Below are 23,098 nucleotides of genomic sequence, written 5' to 3'. Positions count from 1 at the left end.
GTGTGATCTCCCCAGTCAGTTATTGTCAGTGGACAGCTCATATTGTGTGTATTCACAAAAAGCAGAATAGTGTAAGGATCTGTAGAGACTACAAGGTTACTATTAACCCTTGGTTGGAGGTTGAACAGTATCCTTCACCTAGAACTTAGGATTCATTTGCCAAATTGTTAGGTGGTCAGAGATTTACTGAGTTGGACTTATCTCAAGCCTACCAACAAGTACCACTTGAGGAAAGCTCCAAACGAAACCTGACCACTAATACATTGAAGGGGTTATATAACAGACTCCCATATGGACTGGCTAGCACATCTGCGATTGCTCAGAAAGTCATGCATCTGGTATTGCAAGGTATGGATAGTGTAAACTGCTGCCTTGATGATATCTTGATTACAAGTGACTCAAAAAATCACATGGAAGATTTAGAAGAAGTTCTAAAGAGGCTTTAAGCCTACAATCTCAAATTCAGGAAAGAAAAGAAAAATGTTCCTTTTTTTCCAGAGTAGCATTTCTTACTAAGCTCATGTAATTGATGCCGAGGGTGTTCACCCCATAAGGGAAAAATTAACAGGCTCTGGGCTCTGCTAAATTACTTTGGCAAGTTCATTCCTCATACAACCCATGACAGAGTTGTTGCATAAAGATGTAGAGTGGAAATGGTCAAAGCAATGTCAGACTGCATTTGAAAATTCCAAGAGGCATTTGATGTCAAATCAATTTTTTTTTTTTTTTTGATCAACTTTTTTATTGTTTTTAATTCAACAAAACAACAACCATTCAAACAAACAAAACAGGGAAGGGGGAGCAACAGACATATCAATATTTTTACAATCTGAAAGAAACTTTTTATAGTTATTCCTTTATATAGTCCACAATTTTGGAAGAAAAACATTGCCATGCATTGATGGTACTAGGTTTAGCCTTGTTCATTCGTGCTGTTGTATCTTCACAAGTCACTATTTTAAGGAGGCTGTGAATCCATAATGTTTTTGCACACGTGCAGAGTGAACCAATTTTGTATTATTGTCTTCTTTGCAGCTGTAAAACCAGCAAACATCATAATCTTCTTTAATGAACTTACACAGGAGTTAGAATCATCATTGAGAAGACATAAACATGGATTAGACGTGTAATAAAGTTGTAGTAAAAAGGATAAAATAGAAGTCACATGTCCATAGGTTGACAACAATTGGACATTCCCAAAATGTGGAGAAAAGTACCTGATGATACAGTGTTACAGATATGGCAGTTACAGGAGGATTGCAGTGTATGTCAAATCAGGTTTTGACCCATTTGACCCAGAGGCTGGATTTGTAAAAATAAATAATTAAATAAATAAAATAAAAAAAGGTATGTGCATTACCAGTCAGCCCAGATTCTCTTAGAGGTTGTAAGAGATTAACATTTACATTTACATGCTATGTTAATTTAAGGGGATTTCCAAGTTCAGCTGATAGTAAACTGTAATTGGTTGTTAAATGTTGAAAGCTAGTGATTGGCTGCTAAATGGGTTGTGCAGGGGGTAGAGAGCTGATGCAATCCCATTTTGTGTATTTTGTGGGGTGTAACTGTGATGGTGGTTATAGTTCTGAAAGAAACCTTTTATTTTTGTTCCAACTGTTCCTGTGCCATGTTTCAGTAAAACCTCTAAACAAACCATGATTGCCTGTGGACAGTACAGCCGCGACCAAGGAAACACAACCGGAAAGGGGGAAGAGCCGCCCCCTCCAACCTCCTCTCCCAACCATTCTGCTGGCTAACGTTCAGTCACTGGACAACAAACTCTGTGAACTGCTGGCACGCATCTCCTATCAAGAGGAACATTCAATTCAAGATTATTTGTATAGCGCTTTTTATGATACAAATTGCTACAACCACTTGCTATGTGCACTGTGTTTAAGCTAACTGAGACTTGTTATAGCACTTGCATATCAATGCTCTTTTGTTGATTTTGATTGCTTCCATTGTCCTCATTTTTAAGTCGCTTTGGATAAAAGCGTCTGCTAAATGACTAAATGTAAATGTAAATCGTTGCAAATCAACTTTACAGAAAATTAAGTTTCTACAATAATTAGTACTAGCTTATCAGTGGTGACTGTCAATTTATGTGCATATGACAGAAATGTATGGAAAAATCAATTAAAGACATAATCAATCAGAGGATGAACACTATTAACAGCAATTATTATATGATTCAATCAAACTTATAGCAAAATGTGGTAGTTCTGTATGTTGTTTCAGGGTAAGCATCATCTGAGGTCCTCTGAGGGGTTTGCATTATCTCTCCTCAGGTGTTCTGGATCCAGACTGAAGCTTCTGTAAATCCTAGTTACATTCCGTGGCAAAACAGAGAAACAAATAGAGACATAATTACCATAGCTGCTGTTCCAACCAAGCAAAATTAATTTGTTTAACCCAAGCTAAAGAATAATGATGTGCATTTGATCAGACATAACTGCAGTGCAAGATTATGAGATGCATTATTTGATTGCTTGGCCAAAGAGATGTGTCTTTAATCTAGATTAAAACAGAGAGAGTGTGTCTGAACCCATAACATTATCAGGAATGCTATTTCAGAATTTTTAGACTATTTCACACTTATTGAGGATGCAGGACAAGCACCTAGCAGTGCATTACAATAGTCCAGTCTAGAGGTCATGAATGCATGAACTAGCTTTTCTGCATCAGGAACAGGTAACATGTTTCGTAGCTTGGCAATGTTTCTAAGATGGAAGAATGCTGTTTTTGTAAGATGGGAAATATGAGTTTTCAAAAGACAAGTTGATGTCTAATATAACACCCAGATTTTTGACTATAGAGGAAGTAACAGTACATACGTCTGTTTGGTAATTGTAATCCAAGAGATTCTGTGTACTGTTTTTTTGGTCCAATAAGTAATATCTCTGTCTAATCCAAATTTAATAGGAGAAAATTATTGGTGATCCAATCTTTTACATTTTAACACACTCTATTAGCTTGGATAATTTAGAAGTTTCATCTGGTCTTGTTGAGATATATAGTTGAGTATCATCAGCATAACAGTGGAAACTAATCCTGTATTTTCTAATAGTATTACCAGAGGGGAACATGTACTGTATGTTGAAAATAGCAGAGGACCTTGGACAGATCCTTGTGGCACTCCATATTTTACTGTTGATAACTATAATTGTAACAACTCTTTCATTAATTTAGTGGGTACAGGATCTAACAGGCATGTTGTTGGTTTAGATGCAGTGATAAGTTTATTTAGCTCTTCCTGTCCTAGAGTTGTAAAGCACTGCAGTTTATCTTTGGGTGCAATGAATGAAGCTGAAGTATTAGACGCTGTAGAATCTACATTTGTTATTGTATTTCTGATGTTATCTACTTTATCAGTGAAGAAATTCATAATGTCATCACTATTAACTGTGAGGGAATATTTAGATCGGGTGGCATCTGATTATTTGTTAATCTAGCCACTGTGCTAAATAAAAACCTTGGATTGTTTTGGTTATCTTCTACTGTATAAGTTTGTGGATATGCTCGGCCCTGGCAGCTTTTAGAGCCTGTCTATAGCTGGACTTACTGTTTTTCCAGGCAATTCTAAAAAAACGTCCAAGTTAGTTTTACTCCATTCGTGCTCAAGACTATGAGTTTCTTTCTTAAGTGAGTGGGTATTACTGTTGTACCATGGCACAGTACGTTTTTCTCTAACCTTTTTCAATTTGATGGGGGCAACAGCTTCTAATGTATTAGAGAAGACAGTGCCCATGTTGCCAGTCATCTTCTAGTTCATGTGTATTTATCAGGCAGGTTATTTGTGAATCTGTCTTTGGTGGCTGGAACAATAGTTCTGCCCAGATGATAACGCGTAGCCATATAGTTAATATCAGTAATATGCACGATACAAGGAAATGGTCAGTAACATAATCACTTTGAGGTACCATATCTATATCAGTAAGATCGATTCCATGCGATATAATTAAATCTAGTGTTTGATTAAAATGATGAGTGGGCCCGGTGACGTTTTGCTTGACTCCAAAATAGTTTATTAGGTCAACGTGAATATTAAAATCTCTGACAATTAGCGCTTTATCAACAGTAACCAATAGGTCTGAGAGGAAATCTGCAAATTCTTTTAGGAATTCTGTATACGGCCCTGGTGGTCTATACACAGTAGCCAGAGCAAGAGATATGATAGATTTCTTTTGCATTTCTAATAGTGTAACATTAAGCAGAAGTATTTCGAATGAGTTAAACTTATATCCTGTTTTCTGAGTAACATTGAGAATATCACTATATAGTGTTGCAACACCTCCGCCACAACCAGTCTGACAGGGCTCATGTTTATAACAGTAGCTTGGTGTAGTAGACTCATTTAGACCAACATAATCATTTGGTTTTAGCCAGGTTTCAGTCAAGCAGAGTACATCAAAACTATTATCTGTGATCATTCAATTTAAAATTGGGTGTGAGTGATCTAATGTTTATGAGCCCAAACTTAAAAAATTGTTTTTGTTCATTTTTTTTCTGGTTTAATCACGATCAGATTTTTTCTAGATCCTGCATTAAATTTATATTTTGACCTCTTTATTCAGGGAACAGACACTGCCTTAATAGATTGGACAGCTCAAGTACTTTTATCATTTAAGCGGGTAGAACAAAAGCCATCATAGCAGTTATTTGAGAATTGGCTTACTAGTCATATGGAGCGTAGCGTCCTGGAGATGTTCTCCGAGAGGAGTTCTGCTCCGACTCTGCTGGGGTGCAGGCCATCAGCGCGTTAAAGCCTGAAGGTTCAGTAAATTCAGCCATCCAGCCTGTTTACATTGCCCCTCAACTGAACACAGACCAGGCACTCAAGGAACTGTATGTAATATAAGTGAACAGGAAAGCACATACCCCAATTCAGCATTCTGCACCTGCCTGCTTATAGGCAGACAATGAAACAGGAAGCACCCACCCTCAGGACGATTCAGTGCTGGTCAGACCAACTCTATACTACAGGACTGTTTTGAGAGAATTGACTCGGAGATGTTCTGAGCTAGTTCTGATGATAACATAGAGGCTTATTCAGATACCATGATGTGTTTCATCAGGAATTGTGTAGAAGATGATCCAAACCAAAAACCATGGATTAATAACAAAGTTTGAACTACCTTATCAGTACAGACCTCTGCTTTGAAATCCAGAAATGAAGAGATCGTAAACAAGTAAGCTATGATCTCAGAAAAACCACCAAATGACAATACAAGAAAAAGAAAACTGAAGGGCATTTCAACACCAACAATGCAAGAAGCATGTGACAGGGCATCAATAACATTATGGTCTTTAAAGGGAATACACCCGCCACTGTGAACACTGCTGCCTCTCTACCGGATGAGCTGAATAATTTTTATGCTTGTTTTGAGGCTCACAACATCCCCCACACAGAGAGAGCTCCCACGGCTGATGGGGAAGAGGTTAGTATGCTCTCAGTCTCTGTAACGGCTGTAACCCAATCTTTCCGATGGGTGAATATCTGCAAAGCTGCAGGTCCAGATGGAATCCCAGGCCGTGTACTCCGAGCATGCATGGGCCAACTAGCTGGGGTCTAAACAGACTTCTTCAAACTCCCTCTCCCTCCGTCTGTGGTTCCCTTGTGCTTTTAAAAAATACACCATTGTGCCCATACCAAAGAAAACTAAAATCACATGTTTGTATGACTGGTGGCCCATTGCTCTGACAACCATCTTCAGCAAGTGTTCTGAGAGGCTCATCAGAGACTACATCTGCTCTGTGCTGCCTGCTTCATTGGATCCACTACAACTGTATACCGTAGCAACTATTCCACTGATGATGCTAATGTTTTTACTCTTCACACTACTCTCTCCCACCTGGAAAATAAGAACACTTATGTAAGAATGATGTTTGTGGACTTCAGTTCAGCAGGCCTAAACAGATCTCTGTGCAGCTGGATCCTGGACTTCCTGACAGGCAGACACCAGGTGGTCAGAATGGGCAACATTATATCATCCCCACTGACCCCTCAACACTGATGCTCCTCAGGGCTACATTCTCAGCCCACTCCTGTACTCCCTGTACACAAAATTGTGCAGCTACACACAGATCCAACATCATCGTCAAATTTGCTGATGATACAATGCTGGTAGGCCTAATCACTGACAACGATGAGATGGCCTACAGAGAGGAGGTGTGCACTCTGATAAAATGGTGTCAGGAGAACCATATCTCAACATCGACAAGACCAAGGAGCTGATGGTGGATTTCAGGAGACAGAGCAGAGAACATACCCCATCACCATCGACGGGACACTTGTGAAGTGGGTAAATGGCTTTAAGGTTCCAAGCATTTATATCACTGAGGATCTCACATGATCTGCACACACAGATACAGTATCAGCACCTCTTCTTCCTGAGATGACTGAGTTCAGAATGAGCCCCAACATCCTCAGATCATTCTACACCTGCACTGTAGATAGCATCCTGACTGGCTGCCTCACTGCCTGGTTTGGAAACAGCACCACTGGCAACTGCAAAGCTCTGCAGAGAGTCGTGAAAATTGCCTGCCACATTGTAGGAGGTGAGCTTCCCTCCCTCCAGGACATCTATACCAGGCTGTGTATGAGGAAAGCCCGGATTATCATCAGTGACTCCAACCACCCGTCCCACAGACTGCTCTCACTGTTGCCGTCAAGCAGACATCTCCACAGAATCCGATCCGGTGCTATCCAACTGATAGACAGCTTTTTTCCTCAAGCTATCAGCTACTGAACAACCAGAACTGATACTCCCTACACAGCATATCCCCACTATATCCTATATCTTGCACTTTACTTTATCTCCAACAACACAGTTCAACACTCTACTGTAGCACAAACTGCACTTTAATACTAATAATCATCTCCTATCACTGAATTACGAATCCAATGCACATCCATACTGCATTATGTTTATTAATTTATGTTATGTATAATCTGTACTTTTCGTATTTGTAATTGAGTATATTAGAACTACCCCTAAAAGTCGACTAATCATTAAATAAAATAATAATAATAATTTAAAAAAAGTAAAATAAATAAATCCACAGGCGAAGTCACGCAGTTTGTGACGGACAGATCGTTAACGGCTAGTCTACGATAATACAGTATCCTACATCAGGGAGGACATCCAAACGCTCACCTATCATTCATCAACATCAAATATGGCTTATCTGAAATATGTAAATATTAGGAACTGTACATGGCTGCTCAATCTAATGTTAACCTAGAGAAATGTGCGCTATTGTTTCTGTGTGGAGTGTAGAAGCTGAACAGCAGCCCGCGCTTACTGCAGGACAGATGGAAGCACTATATCGGGCAGTTGATCTTGATGTATGATAGTTTGTGGTTTTTGGTCATTCAGATAAGAGTAATACATTTTTCAAATCTGTAAAGACTCAACGTTTATTTGTGTGCACTCACAATAACAACAAAATGCGCTTTTGTAAAATAATGAAAGTTAACATGATGCGCTTTCTCCCATCTATCTCTGTGAACTTGAGTGCGAAAATCTGTATATATCTTTGCCTTGCAGACATTAAAAATATGTCTATAGAGAGTTAAATGTCTACTTTCAAATGAACCAATTAATGGAAAACAAATATTCTGAGACTATGTAATCCGTATAAAACAAGGTGCATCTCTACTGTGCAGATGAGTAAGTGTCCCCGAGTTCATCTCTTAAACCGAGAACAAAGAAAGCACTAATTTATCAAATTATTAAAATATTAATGCAGTCTCCTTACTGTTTTTCACTGGCACATTACTTCTGCCGGTGCTGTGGCAAGCTTTATGCGTGGGCTTATGGCTATGTAGGCAATTAAAGCCTCATTATAATGATTATAATGTTGTGTACATATTGTGTATAGTGTGTCCTGTTAACTGTAAAGTATGTCTAGTTGTATACTATATATATTGTGTATTTATAATTGTATATTGTGCAGTGTCATCTGTATATTGTCTGTAAGAATGTAAAATTGTATAGTGTCTGTAAGTATTCTGCACTGTCTGGACAAAATTTCATATGAATTTATTTGATTTATATGGTATTGGTCCTTGGAGATCAATCAGTTTACCGATTAGAAAACTCAATTAGGTATCCACAAGGAGAACATCAAAATGGGGTGTCAAATAAACACTTGAACTTGACTGCCAAAGGACGAGGCTGTGAAGAATCAATGGTTAAAGTTAAAAATTTTTTTACCAGCGATACCACAGTAGTAAAGCCCCAACCTTGTGTCCCCGTCATTTTACTGATGACTGCTACAGCAACCTAAATGCGTACAACGCAGGATTTGCAGTACACGGGATTTTTATACAGTTCCCACATGTGTACATAAATAAATCCATCAGTTAATTTGACTATCACACGTATACGTCAAAGTGCCATAAACAATATTGACACTTACAATTGAGAAAGGTCCTGCTCCGGTCATGTTTGCGATTGACTTTCTGGTTCATCAGCAACTCTGGACACTTCCTCGTCGGACTCAGGCTCAAATTGATAAGGTACAATTGGAGCCATGTTGTCTGTTCATACAAAAATCTTCAACACTTAGCCGTAATTCCGGATATGGTGACGGGCGTTCCGTTTCCGACATGCGCTGCATGCAGTAGACCAATCACAACAGACTAGGTCATTGGACCAATCACAACAGATTAGCGTCACGCAAAGGAGAAGTTTGGAAAAATGAATCGTTGAGTGATTCGTTTGGAAGTCGTTGACCAAATAAGTCACAATGGTCTATTTAAGTCCCTATTTATTCAGCCTCTCTTGCATGGCTGGACAGCACATCTGACAGCTTTGAGTGATTATAGAGGGAGCGCTCTTTGCACACTTTCTAGGCTGTATAATACTGTCTGACTGTTTCAGAATGGGTATATTAACCTCAGAGAAAGTACCGTGTTTTGTGTCATGATTTTATTTGTCTTGATGTTTCAAGATGACTCGCTTCTGTGTTTTTCTTATGCTCCCCAGTGCGAAATGCAGCGCACTCATACAAATGCATGAATACGGTGACTGGAGATTTTTGGACATTTATTTATATATATATATATATATATATATATATATATATATATATATATATATATATATATGTTGTCTTTTATAGTCCAAGAAAAATAAGGTACAGCCTAATATGGCTTTAGAACAGCATCAGGTTGACTAACTATTAACTTAAGTTGTGAAGAGGTAAATAAACTCTAAACTATGAGAGAGAGTTAGTGAGCAAAATAAGGGTTAGTCACTACATGGACTCTTGCACTACACTAACTGTTGCACTTCACCCCGGACTACATTTAGTTATCATCATGTTTTGTTTTATTTTCAAATATAAATAGTTTAATTGCACTGATTACACATATCCGTTCACACATTCACTATGTAACACTCACTTAGATAACTTTCAAACTGCCAAGTATTGTTCTGCACATATCCCCCTCTTAGCGATAGCTGTGATACATAAGCCTTTCCGTGTTAGTTTCTAGCTTTCATACTCTTGTTTCAGTTTCTTTGTTTTCATAGTCTTGTCTCTGTTTCTAGTTTTCTTAGTTTAGTCTTTTTCTTGCCTTGCCGTGTTACTCGTGTTTTGACCCTTTTGCTCTGGATACTGGATTACCCCTCTTGCTTAGCCCTCTGGATATTGTTCGCTCATTAAATACCCATGCTTGTCCTAGGAATATTCTTTGTCTTGCCCTCTATATACCTGTTTGCCAGTGTTTGACCCATGCCTGTTACGACCACGTCTCTGTCTAATAAAAGCTTGCACATGAATCCGCACCTCTCACGACTCGTCAGCCCCATTACAGTTGGGGCCCCATACTTGAAATTTGCTTAGGGCCCCCAAATCACTTAGTCCACCCATGGCCATTTGCTAATAAATTCTTAGATTTTACTCATCAGTGTGTGTGTCATAATCTAATTACAAGTATAGCACAGATATATTTTCACTCTACACTTACTGAGTCATTCAGAGTTTTGTTCTCCTTCAAGCGATCTGTGCTGTTTCAGTTCATCTCAATGGATGCGCAGCGCACCTGTATTTGACGCACCGTAAACTCTAATGTGAAGACGCACAACTCGCCGTCGCTTTGCTGATAGAGCTGGACACAAACAGTGCTACGGACACTTTTTGCTCCACTCTAACCTCTTGCTTGGACAACTTTTGCCAACTGTCATCCAGACCAGCACGCACCACCCCATGTGCCCCCTGGCTGTCCGATGTTCTCCGTGAACATCGCTCTAAACTCAGGGCTGCAGAGAGGAAATGGTAAAAATCAAGAAACTCTTCTGACCTCAGTGTGTATCAGTTACTCCTCTCTTCCTTCTCTGCAAATGTCTTCACTGCTAAAACAACATACTACCACAACAAAATTAACAACTGTTCTGACTCTTGCACACTTTTCAAAACTTTCTCTTCACTTCTTTGTTCTCCTCTCCCTCCTCCTTCATCAACTCTTACAGCTGATGACTTTGCAGTTTTTAACTGAAATAAGACAAGAACCATCAGTGACCAATTCTCCACACCGCAGACTGATGATAACTTTATAACGACTAATACACACTCTCTCTCCTCCTTCTCTCCACTCTCAGAGATGGACGTTTCCAAACTTATCCTTTCCAATCATCCCACTACTTGTCCAATTGATCCTATCCCCTCTCACCTCCTTCAGGCCATTTCTTCTTCAGTCATACCTTCACTTACTCACATTATCAACACCTCTCTTCACTCTGGTACATTTCCCACAGCATTTAAGCAGGCTCGGGTAAGCCCACTGCTTAAGAAACCATCTCTAAATCCATCACTTTTAGAAAACTACAGACCGGTATCCCTTCTTCCATTCACTGCAAAGACACTTGAGCAAGTTCTGTTCAACCAACTCTCTATGTTTCTTGTACAGAACAACCTCCTGGACAGCAACCAATCTGGCTTCAAAAGCAGCCACTCAACTGAGACTGTTGTTTTTTGTGTTTATGAAGCTCTTCGACTGGCAAGAGCAGCTTCCAAATCCTCAGTACTCATCTTGCTGGATCTGTCTGCTACTTTTGAAACATTTAACCACCAGATTCTCCTGTCCACCCTCAGAAAGATGGGCATCTCTGGAACCGCAATCCTGTGGTTTAAGTCCTACCTCTCAGGTAGGTCCTTTAGGGTGTCTTGGAGGGGTGAGGTTTCTAAGTCACAACTTCTTGGTACTGGGGTTCCTCAAAGCTCAGTGCTTGGACCACTTCTCTTCTCCATCTACATGACGTCATTAGGAACTGCCATTCAGAAGCATGGCTTTTCTTATCACTGCTATGCTGATGACACTCAACTCTACTTCTCATTCCAACCAGATGATCCGATGGTAGCTGCTCGCATTGCAGCCTGTCTGAGAGACATTTCTAGCTAGATGAATGACCATCTCCTTCAGCTCAACCTTACTAAGACAGAACTGCTGGTGGTTCCAGCTAACCCATCGTTTCATCACAGCTACTCTATACAGCTGGGTTTGTCAACCTTCCAGGACAGCCAGAAACCTAGAAGTTGTGATCGATCATCAGTTAAGCTTCACAGACCATATTGCTACAACAACCCAGTTCTGCAGATTTGCTTTATACAACATTAGGAAGATAAGACCCTTCCTGTCAGAGCAAGCCACACAACTTCTTGTCCAAGACTGGACTATTGTAATGCTCTCTTGCTTCCTGCATGTTCTATCAGGCCTCTGCAGCTGATCCAGAATGCAGCAGCGAGTGTTGTTTTCAATGATCCAAAAAAAGCACATGTTACTCCTCTCCTCATTAGGTTACACTGGCTACCAGTAGCCGCTCGCATCAAATTCAAGGTACTGATGCTTGCCTACAAGATGACCACTGGTACGGCACCTATTTACCTGAACTCACTAGTTCTCTAGCAATCTTATGCACCCTCCAGAAGCTTGCGTTCTGCAAGTGAACGGTGCCTTGTGGTGCTATCCCAAAGAGGTTCAAAATCACTCTCACAGACCTTTTCCTGGACTGTGCCCAGCTGGTGGAATGACCTTCCAATCTCAATCTTCCAATCTCAGTCTTTACTCATCTTCAAAAAACATCTAAAGACACATCTTTTTCGCCAGCACTTGACCAACTCTTTGCTAGCAAAAAAAAAAAAAAAAAAAAAAAAAAACTAGCTATGTGTACTGTGTTAGACTAACTGAGACTTGTCATGGGACTTGTACAAACCCAATTACAAAAAAGTTGGGACACTGTACAAATTGTGAGTAAAAAAGGAATGGAATAATTTACAAATCTCATAAACGTCTCAGGTTAGCATACATTGAAAAAACACCAACGAGTTGGCTGGCAACAGCCTCTGAGGTCACTACCGGCACGACTATAAACAGGCACCGTGAGAACACGTCATTCACTTCTTCGTCTGAAGCTTGCTTCCGAAGCATGGCAGGGAGCTAGAGGACGCAGTGTCTCATTCCCTACTCAGGGAACCATGGTTACATTCGTAACCTGAGACGTTCCCTTTCAAGGGAACTTCGAACTGCGTCTTCTAGGGGTCGCTATGAGGAACAGTATACCCATGCTGCCATGCTGAGGGGAGTGCAGGCCAGAATCATGGCGAACACTAAGTACCAACTCTACCATTTCCATGGGAGTTGCCCCTGGGACGTTTAGACGGCTGTCTGTGACAGTACCCCTTACGACCAAAGGCCTAAGCTACATACCCAACTTAATTGTTAGGGCCTCGGCCCGGGGTAGAGCCGAAGGCTTGGAATCAGGAAAGATTCCTTTAAAGGGATACTGCTAAGAACCTAGCATTTTAAGTCTTACCTGTCACACACGGGCTACTGCTTGCTTTCGCATAAGCTTGCTGAAGGAGCTGTCTCAACAGATCTCCAGTAGCAACACCCTGTTTAGATAGGTATCCGAGGATACATAGGTGGAGTGGTGCCCAAGATAAACGGGGCTTTTACCAACTCAAGAAAGGGCACGAAGCAACCACGTGAAGCCCTCACCATATAGGATTTTAGAAAGAACGCAGAGTACTAGCGTGCGAACTTACCACAGTGTGGATTTCAGAAAGTGTGCAAAGACTTCACGTGCACACTTACCATATCATGGATTTTCAAATACTGTTCTAAGGAGGGGCTCTCGTGGCACTCTGATAGAGCAGCTCATAGATGGAATGGTGTATCTCAAATACAGTATGCTTGTGTCACGGTTGGTAAACCGTGGTCTCGGGTTTGCACTATGTGGGTGGAGTTTGTGTGTGTCTCTCGTCAGCACTGATTGTTTCATGTGGGCGTCTCCGTTGATTGTTCATCTGCACCAGCTGCTACTCATTACCCAATCCCTACTTATTGCCCTGTCTTTCGTCTTGTGTTTGTCAGAGTGTTGTTTGCAGTCTCCCGCACGTTTGCCTGGTTTCTCGTTCCTGTTTTCTCTGTGTGCTCATCTTCGCTGTTCGTCTGACCTCTGGAACCCCATCCACTCTTTACCACCGGATTCAACTACTCACCCCCACGGATCGCTCATCTCAGTTCCTGTGTCACGCTCTCCTGCTGCCTCGCCTCACCGCCACTTCCTGGATCACCGTCAGACATCGCCTCACCCACCTGTTGTTCTCACCTTATTCCTCGTGTATCTGACTCTGATAATAAATTCCTGTTACATTACTTGCACTTGCTTCCTCACCCTGATTTACCGTTACAGTTTGAGAGTCATCAACTTGATCTGTGGAAATAATGTTGGAGCGCTCTGGGGAAAAACAGGGAACTCAGTCTCATATAAGAGGAGAACTCCGAATTCAGAGTAGCGTGCTCATAGGCGACCCTTCTTGGAAAAGGGGAGCGCTGCTAAACTACCACGAGAATCGCCCGAATAGCCCTCATGTTGAGGGAAGCGATGCTTGAGGTGTATAAACAAATACACACTGGCTGAATGGAGCCCAAGGAACCAAGGTCTAATCATCTCAAGAAAGGGAACAAGGCGGAGCGCGTAACCCTTACCATACAGGATTTTAGAAAGTGCACATGCACACTGACCACCATGTGGTTTTCAGAATGTACACAGAGCTTAGCGTGTGTACCTAAAGGTTCCTAAGCATCGCAGAGGCGCTGAACCGCACAGGAGAGGCAAGCTCAAATTTTTACAAATCTCTGGTGAGGGGAGCATCACCTGAGGCAGCATATACAAGAAGACTTCTGTAACTGCCACCTTCACTTCCTGCTGGATGCGACAGCACAACTAAGCGGCCAGGAGACCCCTCAGGGTGACCTGGCCGGACATCCAAGAAATTCCCTGCAGTGCTGTGCCAGGCCTGATGATCAAGAAGGCTCCGCAGAAACCTGTGATCTCAGCCGTCTAATACCGGAACATGAAGCCGGATGGCTGGTGCTGACGAGTGTTTAGTAAACACTGTAACTGAGCACTGCAAAGGAAACTCACAGAGTTTATTATTAGACACATAACCACCAGCAATTTTATACACATAAGTATATACAGAAAGGGTTATCATACTCCCACCCTCCTGCGCTGGAGCCCCACTCAAGGGGCGCCTCCTTTTAGTCCGGACCATAAGCGAGATGTATTTCTTGAAGGGGCTTAGATGGCAAGGAGGGAGATTAAGAGAGGATGTCTCCCCCACAGAAAGAAAGCTCTTTCTACAGGGGGCATCCTCTCATAGCCGTTTTCGCGCACCGCCTCGATGTCGGCAAAAACTCTTATGCCGAAACCTATGGATGCGAGAAGAAAACGGCCTCTTTCATTTCTTTTCAATCTCTGTATGGAGATCAGGCTCACCTGATGAAATGAAAGGCTCACCTGAGCTGGAGGGCTATGGTTGGAAAGATAACCCTCATCGAGGCGGCCTCATGGCGTCACCTTGTTAGCGTACTTTCATGGCAAGTCCAACCTTGCCGTGGCGCGATCCATAACCTTCAACAGCTCTACATACACAGGGCAGGAGAATTGAGAAGGCTCAGCCTCAGCTTCTTCACCATCCTCAAATATCTCCTGCTTTTCCTGGCTAAAAACCCAGCAGAGCACTAACCTCAGTATCAGAAAGTGTTAAAGATATAACATCATACTCCTGAGGCTCTCTCTCGTCCGCCACCGAGAAGCTCAAAAGGGAAAGTCCCTCTCTAAATCATTCAGAAATTCTCACGAGCTCATTCTCCTCCATGCCTCAGCAGCGGCGGGTCCTGAACAGCGGGAATCAGATGGTTGCCTTTTTTTTTTTCTTTGGAAAGAGTGTCATGGTCTTGTCATGATCCTGTCTCTATCTCTCTCTTTTTCTCTCTCTGTCTCCCCCTGCTGGTTTCTCCTCTCCTGTCTCTATCTCTCTTCTTTTCTGTGTCACAGCTGACTTCACTTCTCATTAAGATAATTTCCCCTCCACCTGCTTCTCATATTGCCTTGTTATCTGGGCTACTTCTACCCTCTCGTTCTCGTGTCTCTTTGTCAGATTGTTATCTCCTAATGAAGCTGTTGCCGTCTGCACAAGAGATTAGTATTGTCCTGTCCTGTCCGGTCTAGACGGGGTTAGGTTAGTCACTCTGCTATCCCTGCCCGTTCGTCTCTGTGCTCACCCCTTTGCACCCCACAGAACCTTACCTGCTGTCCAACGCCGCGGCCTCCCCCGCTCTGCGAGCTCCGTTCCCCGGATCTCCCCTGAGCCCGGGTCAAGCCTCCGCCTCGCCAGCCTGCTGGTGGTTCCAGCCACAGAGGTCTCCTGTGTTACTTTTACCCAGCCTGCGGGTCTGCCTTGGTTTTCACCTTTTGTACTCCTTATTTGGATTTTCCTGTGGCTTTCCTTTGTTTGATTAAAGACTGTCATTTTGCCCTCGCATTTGAGTCCTCTTCCTTCAATACCCATCACAGAACAATCTGACCAATATGATGGACTCAGCGAGTGGCAGCCCGTTCCAGACCGCCGTTGAGCACCAGGGCGTCCTCCTCGGTAAGCATGAGGAGGACATCTCTGCTACCCGACACGCCGTCGGTTCTTTGGCCGCCCAGATGTCCGAGCTGTCCAGCCAGGTTCACAACATCCGTCTCCAGCCGTCCGCCTCTCAGTGTCCTCCTGTTCAGACGGAGCCTCGGATAAATAATCCTCCGGCCTATTCGGGTGAGCCAACACAGTGCCGCGCCTTCCTTACTCAGTGCGAGGTGGTCTTCTCGCTCCAGCCCTTCACATATGCTAAGGAGAGAGCCAAGGTTGCTTTTGTTCTTTCACTCCTCCACGGGCGAGCTCGCGAGTGGGGAACGGCCAACTGGGAGACTGAGGCGGAGTGCATCTCAAGCTTTGAGCGTTTTAAGGAGGAGATGATCCGGGTCTTCGACCGCTCCGCCTATGGAGAGGAGGCTTCCCGTCGGCTTTCCACACTTCGGCAGGGGAGACGATCCGTGCCGGATTTCTCCATTGAATTCCGGACCCTCGCTACCACCTGCGGGTGGAATCAACCCGCCCTGACCGCTCGCTTCCTGGAGGGCTTGTCTCCTGAGGTACGGGACGAGGTCCTCGTTCGTGAGATCCCTACCCGGCTCGACGATCTAATCGACCTGGCCATCCGTGTGGAGAGACGGTTTTGACCAACGCCGTCGTGCTCATCGCCTGGAGGAGAGTCTTTTCTCGTCGCCTCGTGTCAGCCCCTCCCACTCTGAACCTGAACCTATGCAGCTGGGTGGCCTGCGTATTTCTTCTAAGGAGCGTCAGAGGAGGATTCAGAACCGCCTCTGTATGTACTGTGCTAGTGCCTCTCACTTTGTGTCTTCCTGTCCGGTAAAAGCCAACGCTCGCCAGTAGGAGGAGGGTTACTGGCGAGCGCTACCACTAACACTATCCCTTCCACTTCCTGCACGACACTTCCAGCGCATCTCCAGTGGGCGGGGTCGTCAGCCTCCTGTGCGGCCTTGATCGATTCTGGGGCCGAGGGAAACTTTGTGGATGAGAAGTGGGCGCTCCAACAAGGTATTCCGCTCACACCGCTAAGAGACTCCACCCTTTTATTTGCCCTTGATGGCAGCGCCCTACCTAGGGTACAGAAACAGACGATCTCATTAACTCTGACCATCTCTGGCAACCATAAAGAGACAATTTCCTTTTTTATTTTTCAGTCTCCTTTTACTCCTTTAGTACTGGGGCACCCTTGGTTAGAACTTCACAATCCACACATTGACTGGGCTAAGGGGTCTGTTTTGTCCTGGAAGTTGTCATGTCATGTTAAGTGTTTAGCCTCGGCTGTTCCCCCCGTGTCTTCTGTTTCTGTGTTGCAGGAGGAGACGGGAGATCTGACTGGGGTACAGGAGGAGTATCACGATTTGCGGGGGGTTTTCAGCCGTTCTCGAGCCATGTCTCTTCCGCCCCATCGCCCGTATGACTGCGCTATTGATCTCCGCCCGGGGACCACGCCCCCTCGGGGTAGGCTCTACTCCCTTTCCGCTCCCCGAACGGCAGGCTTTAGAGAATTATTTATCTGAGTCCCTCAGTGCCGGCACAATCGTCCCTTCCTCGTCGCCTGCCGGCGCCGGATTTTTTTTTGTTAAGAAAAAAGACGGCTCTTTGCGCCCATGCATAGATTATCGGGGGGCTGAACGACATCACTGTTAAGAATCGTTACCCACTGCCGCTGATGTCCTCAGCCTTTGATATCCTGCAGGGGGCAAAAGTCTTTACCAAGCTCGACCTACGCAACGCTTACCATCTCGTACGCATTCGGGAGGGGGACGAGTGGAAGTCCGCCTTTAACACGCCCCTCGGCCACTTCGAGTATAGAGTCCTTCCCTTCGGATTGGTTAACGCCCCCGCCGTCTTTCAAGCTCTGATCAATGACGTCCTTCGGGATATGCTCAATTTATTCGTTTTTGTCTATCTCGATGACATTTTGATTTTTTCACCCTCTCTCCAGATTCATGTGCAGCACGTTCGCCGCGTTCTCCAACGATTGCTCGAGAATCGACTCTTTGTTAAGGCCGAGAAGTGCTCCTTTCATGCTTCGTCTATAACGTTTCTAGGCTCCGTTATCTCAGCAGAGGGGATCAGTATGGACCCTGCCAAGGTCCAGGCCGTGCTCGATTGGCCCGTCCCTGATTCTCGTGTTTCGCTACAGCGCTTTCTCGGTTTTGCTAATTTCTATCGTCGCTTTATACGCAACTTCAGCCAGGTGGCCGCGCCACTCACCGCCCTCACTTCGGTTAAGTCTCGTTTCGGTTGGTCCGGTCCTGCGCAGGAGGCATTTGACCGGCTAAAGACCCTTTTTTTACGTCCGCACCCATCCTCCTCACTCCAGATAGCTCAAGACAGTTTATCGTTGAGGTCGACGCCTCCGAGGTAGGGGTGGGAGCCGTTCTTTCCCAGCGGGTCAGCGTCGGATAATAAGATACACCCCTGCGCGTACTTCTCACACCGCCTTTCCCCCGCGGAACGTAATTACGATGTCGGGAATCGTGAGCTCCTCGCCATCCGCTTGGCATTGGGGTGAGTGGCGGCAGTGGTTAGAGGGGTCCTCTGTCCCTTTCATCGTTTTGACTGATCATCGCAATTGAGAATACATTCGCTCCGCCAAGAGATTGAACTCGCGTCAGGCTCGTTGGGCCCTTTTCTTTACGCGTTTTGATTTTGTCATTTCATACCGTCCGGGCTCTAAGAACGGTAAGCCGGACGCGTTGTCTCGACTTTTCGACCCCTCGATCGGCCGCACCCCCCAAAAGGCGATTATTCCTCCCGGTCGGGTGGTGGGGGCTACGGTCTGGGGAATCGAGAAACAGGGTTAAGCGCGCACTCTCTCACGTCGCTACTCCCCGTAACTGCCCTAGGGGCAGCCTCTTTGTCCCGGTTCCCACACGATTGGCAGTTCTACAATGGGCTCATTCCTCTAGACTAGCGGTTCATCCCCGGTGTTCGAGGTACTATCGCATTTATCCGCCAGCGTTTCTGGTGGCCCTCTTTAGAACGTGATGCGCGCCGTTTTATCGCCGCCTGCTCTATTTGTGCCCAGACCAAGGCGGGCAATTCCCCACCTGCTGGTCTCCTCCAGCCGCTACCTGTTCCCTCTCGCCCGTGGTCCCATATCGCTCTCGACTTTATCACCGGTCTTCCGCCCTCGGCCCGGTAAGACGGTCATCCTGACGGTAGTCGACCGCTTTTCTAAATCGGCGCACTTCATTCCCCTTACCAAACTACCCTCTGCTAAGGAAACGGCCCAGATTATGATTGATAATGTGTTTAAGTTTCATGGCTTGCCCACCGACGTCGTGTCCGATAGGGGCCCGCAATTCGCCTCGCAGTTCTGGAGAGAATTTTGCCGTCTCATAGGTGCAACTGCTAGACTTTCCTCGGGTTTTCACCCACAGACTAATGGCCAGGCCGAGCGAGCCAATCAGATTGTTGCCCGCATGCTCCGCAGTCTAGCCTTTCGCAATCCCTCGTCTTGGGCCGAACAGCTATCCTGGGCTGAGTATGCTCATAATTCCCTCCCTTCCTCGGCCTCTGGTATCTCTCCCTTTCAATGTTGCCTCGGCTATCAACCACCCTTATTTTCATCCCAAGAGACCGACTCTTACTGCCCGTCCGTTCAGACCTTTATCATTCGCTGTAAGCGAACCTGGAAGAGGGTGAGATCTGCACTATGTCGTCCAAAGAGACGCATGTGCGTGGCTGCTAATAGATCGCGTGTCAAAAGTCCTCGCTATGTCGCGGGGCAGAGGGTTTGGCTATCTACATCTAATTTACCCCTCCAGTCTGACTCCCGTAAACTGGCCCCCCGCTTCATCGGACCGTTCCGCATTATCAAGATCGTTAACCCTGTCGCTGTCAAACTCCGGTTGCCGCAAAATCTTCGTCGTGTGTTCACCCGGGTGTTTCACGTCTCCTGCATTAAACCGGTCTCTCCCGCCCCCCCCCCCCACTTCTTTCTCTGCCGTTCGTATCGAAGACTCCCCGGTCTACACCGTCCGCAGGATCATAGATAGGCGGCGTCGGGGTCGTGGTCACCAATACTTAGTCGATTGGGAGGGGTATGGTCCTGAGGAGAGGAGTTGGGTCTCCCCTAAGGATATCCTGGACCCCTCGCTCATTGATGATTTCCTCCGGTCTCGCCAGCATTTCCCCGCTGGAGCGCCGGGAGGCGCTCTTTGAGGAGAGGGTACTGTCATGGTCTTGTCATGATCCTGTCTCTATCTCTCTCTCTTTTCTCTCTCTCTGTCTCCCCCTGCTGGTTTCTCCTCTCCTGTCTCCCCCGCTCTTCGCTTCTGTGTCACAGCTGACTTCACTTCTCATTAAGATAATTTCCCCTCCACCTGCTTCTCATATTGCCTTGTTATCTGGGCTACTTCTACCCTCTCGTTCTCGTGTCTCTTTGTCAGATTGTTATCTCCTAATGAAGCTGTTGCCGTCTGCACAAGAGATTAGTATTGTCCTGTCCTGTCCGGTCTAGACGGGGTTAGGTTAGTCATCTGCTATCCCTGCCCGTTTCGTCTCTGTGCTCACCCCTTTGCACCCCACAGAACCTTACCTGCTGTCCAACGCCGCGGCCTCCCCGCTCTGCGAGCTCCGTTCCCCGGATCTCCCCTGAGCCCGGTCAAGCCTCCGCCTCGCCAGCCTGCTGGTGGTTCCAGCCACAGAGGTCTCCTGTGTTACTTATACCCAGCCTGCGGGTCTGCCTTGGTTTTCACCTTTTGTACTCCTTATTTGGATTTTCCTGTGGCTTTCCTTTGTTTGATTAAAGACTGTCATTTTGCCCTCGCATTTGAGTCCTCTTCCTTCAATACCCATCACAAAGAGAGACGAACAAAGACATCGCGTGTGTGCTCTTCACCCAAACAAATGTGTGTCATCGGGTGTCAAAAAAACGCCGACACGGATGCACAGATTGTCTAAACGCTTGCTAGTAGTCGCCATGATAGACAGAGAAAGAGTGCTCTTACCGGTTCTTTCAGATGCACGCTTCAAACAAAACAGTCAGTGAAGACGAAGAAGAGAATGACGTGTTCTCGTGGTGCCTGTTTATAATCGTGCCGGTAGTGACGTCAGAGGCTGTCGCTGGCCAACTCGTTGGTGTTTTTTCAATGTATGCTTCAGACACAGGTCACGACGAGGTGTTCTCCATAGCGACCCCTAGAGGATGCAGTTCGAAGTTCTTTTGAAAGGGAACTCATATTTTATTCACAATAGAATATAGATAACATATCAAATGTTGAAAGTGACACATTTTGATATGTCATGCCAAATATTGGCTCATTTTGGATTTCATGAGAGCTACACCTTCCAAAAAAGTTTGGACAGGTAGCAGTAAGAGGCCGGAAAAGTCAAATGTATATATAAGGAAAAGCTGGAGGACCAATTTGCAACTTATTAGGTCAATTGGCAACATGATTGGGTATAAAAAGAGCCTCTCAGAGTGGCAGTGTCTCTCAGAAGTCAAGATGGGCAGAGGATCACCAATTCCCCCAATGCTGTGGCAAAAAATAGTGGAGCAATATCAGAAAGGAGTTTCTCAGAGAAAAATTGCAAAGAGTTTGAAGTCATCATCATCTACAGTGCATAATATCATCCAAAGATACAGAGAATCTGGAACAAACTCTGTGCGTAAGGGTCAAGGCCGGAAAACCATACTGGATGTCCGTGATCCTCGGGCCCTTAGACGGCACTGCATCTCATACAGGAATGCTACTGTAATGGAAATCACAAATTGGGCTCAGGAATACTTCCAGAAAACATTATCGGTGAACAAAAAGGACAAGGACAACCCAAGTTGTTATCAGCGCTCAGTTCAGAACCCTGCATCTCTGATGGTATGGGATTGCATGAGTGTGAGTGGCATGGGCAGCTTACACATCTGGAAAGGCACCATCAATGCTGAAAGGTATATCCAAGTTCTAGAACAACATATGCTCCCATCCAGACGTCGTCTCTTTCAGGGAAGACCTTGCATTTTCCAACATGACAATGTCAGACCACATACAGCATCAATTACAACATCATGGCTGTGTAGAAGACAGATCCGGGTACTGAAATGGCCAGCCTGCAGTCCAGATCTTTCACCCATAGAAAACTTTTGGCGCATCATAAAGAGGAAGATGCGACAAAGAAGACCTAAGACAGTTGAGCAACTAGAAGACTGTATTAGACAAGAATGGGACAACATTCCTATTTCTAAACTTGAGCAACTTGTCTCCTCAGTCCCCAGACGTTTGCAGACTGTTATAAAAAGAAGAGGGGATGCCACACAGTGGGAAACATGGGCTTGTCCCAACTTTTTTGAGACGTGTTGATGCCATGAAATTTAGAATCAACTTATTTTTCCCTTAAAATGATAATTTTTTTCAGTTTAAACATTTGATATGTCATCTATGTTGTATTCTGAATAAAATATTGAAATTTGAAACTTCCACATCATTGCATTCTGTTTTTATTCACAATTTATACAGTGTCCCAACTTTTTTGGAATCAGGTTTGTATACTGTTGTTGTTCTCTCGCTGGTCTGATTGCTTCTATTGTTCTCATTTGTAAGTCGCTTTGGATAAAAGCATCTGCGGTTCAATACTGAAGACACCTGGTGCCACACTCTAATCAGCTAATTAACTCAAAACACCTGCAAAGGCATTTAAATGGTCTCTCAGTCTAGTTCTGTAGGCTACACAATCATGGGGAAGACTGCTGACTTGACAGTTGTCCAAAAGATGACCATTGACACCTTGCAAAAGGAGGGCAAGACACAAAAGGTCATTGCAAAAGAGGCTGGCTGTTCACAGAGCTCTGTGTCCAAGCACATTAATAGAGAGGCAAAGGGAAGAAAAAGATGTGGTAGAAAAAAATGTACAAGCAATAGGGATAACCGCACCCTGGAGAGGATTGTGAAACAAAACCCATTCAAAAATGTGGGGGAGATTCACAAAGAGTGGACTGCAGCTGGAGTCAGTGCTTCAAGAACCACTGAGACATGGGTTTCAGCAGTCGCATTCCTTGTGTCAAGCCACTCTTGGACAACAGACAGCGTCAGAAACGTCTCGCCTGGGCTAAAGACAAAAAGGACTGGACTGCTGCTGAGTGGTCCAAAGTTATGTTCTCTGATGAAAGTAAATTTTGCATTTCCTTTGGAAATCAGGG

The sequence above is a fragment of the Cyprinus carpio genome, chromosome A14 (assembly GCF_018340385.1).
Source record: "Cyprinus carpio isolate SPL01 chromosome A14, ASM1834038v1, whole genome shotgun sequence".
Taxonomy (NCBI): Eukaryota; Metazoa; Chordata; class Actinopteri; order Cypriniformes; family Cyprinidae; genus Cyprinus; species Cyprinus carpio.
This window is presented reverse-complemented; position numbering follows the sequence as displayed.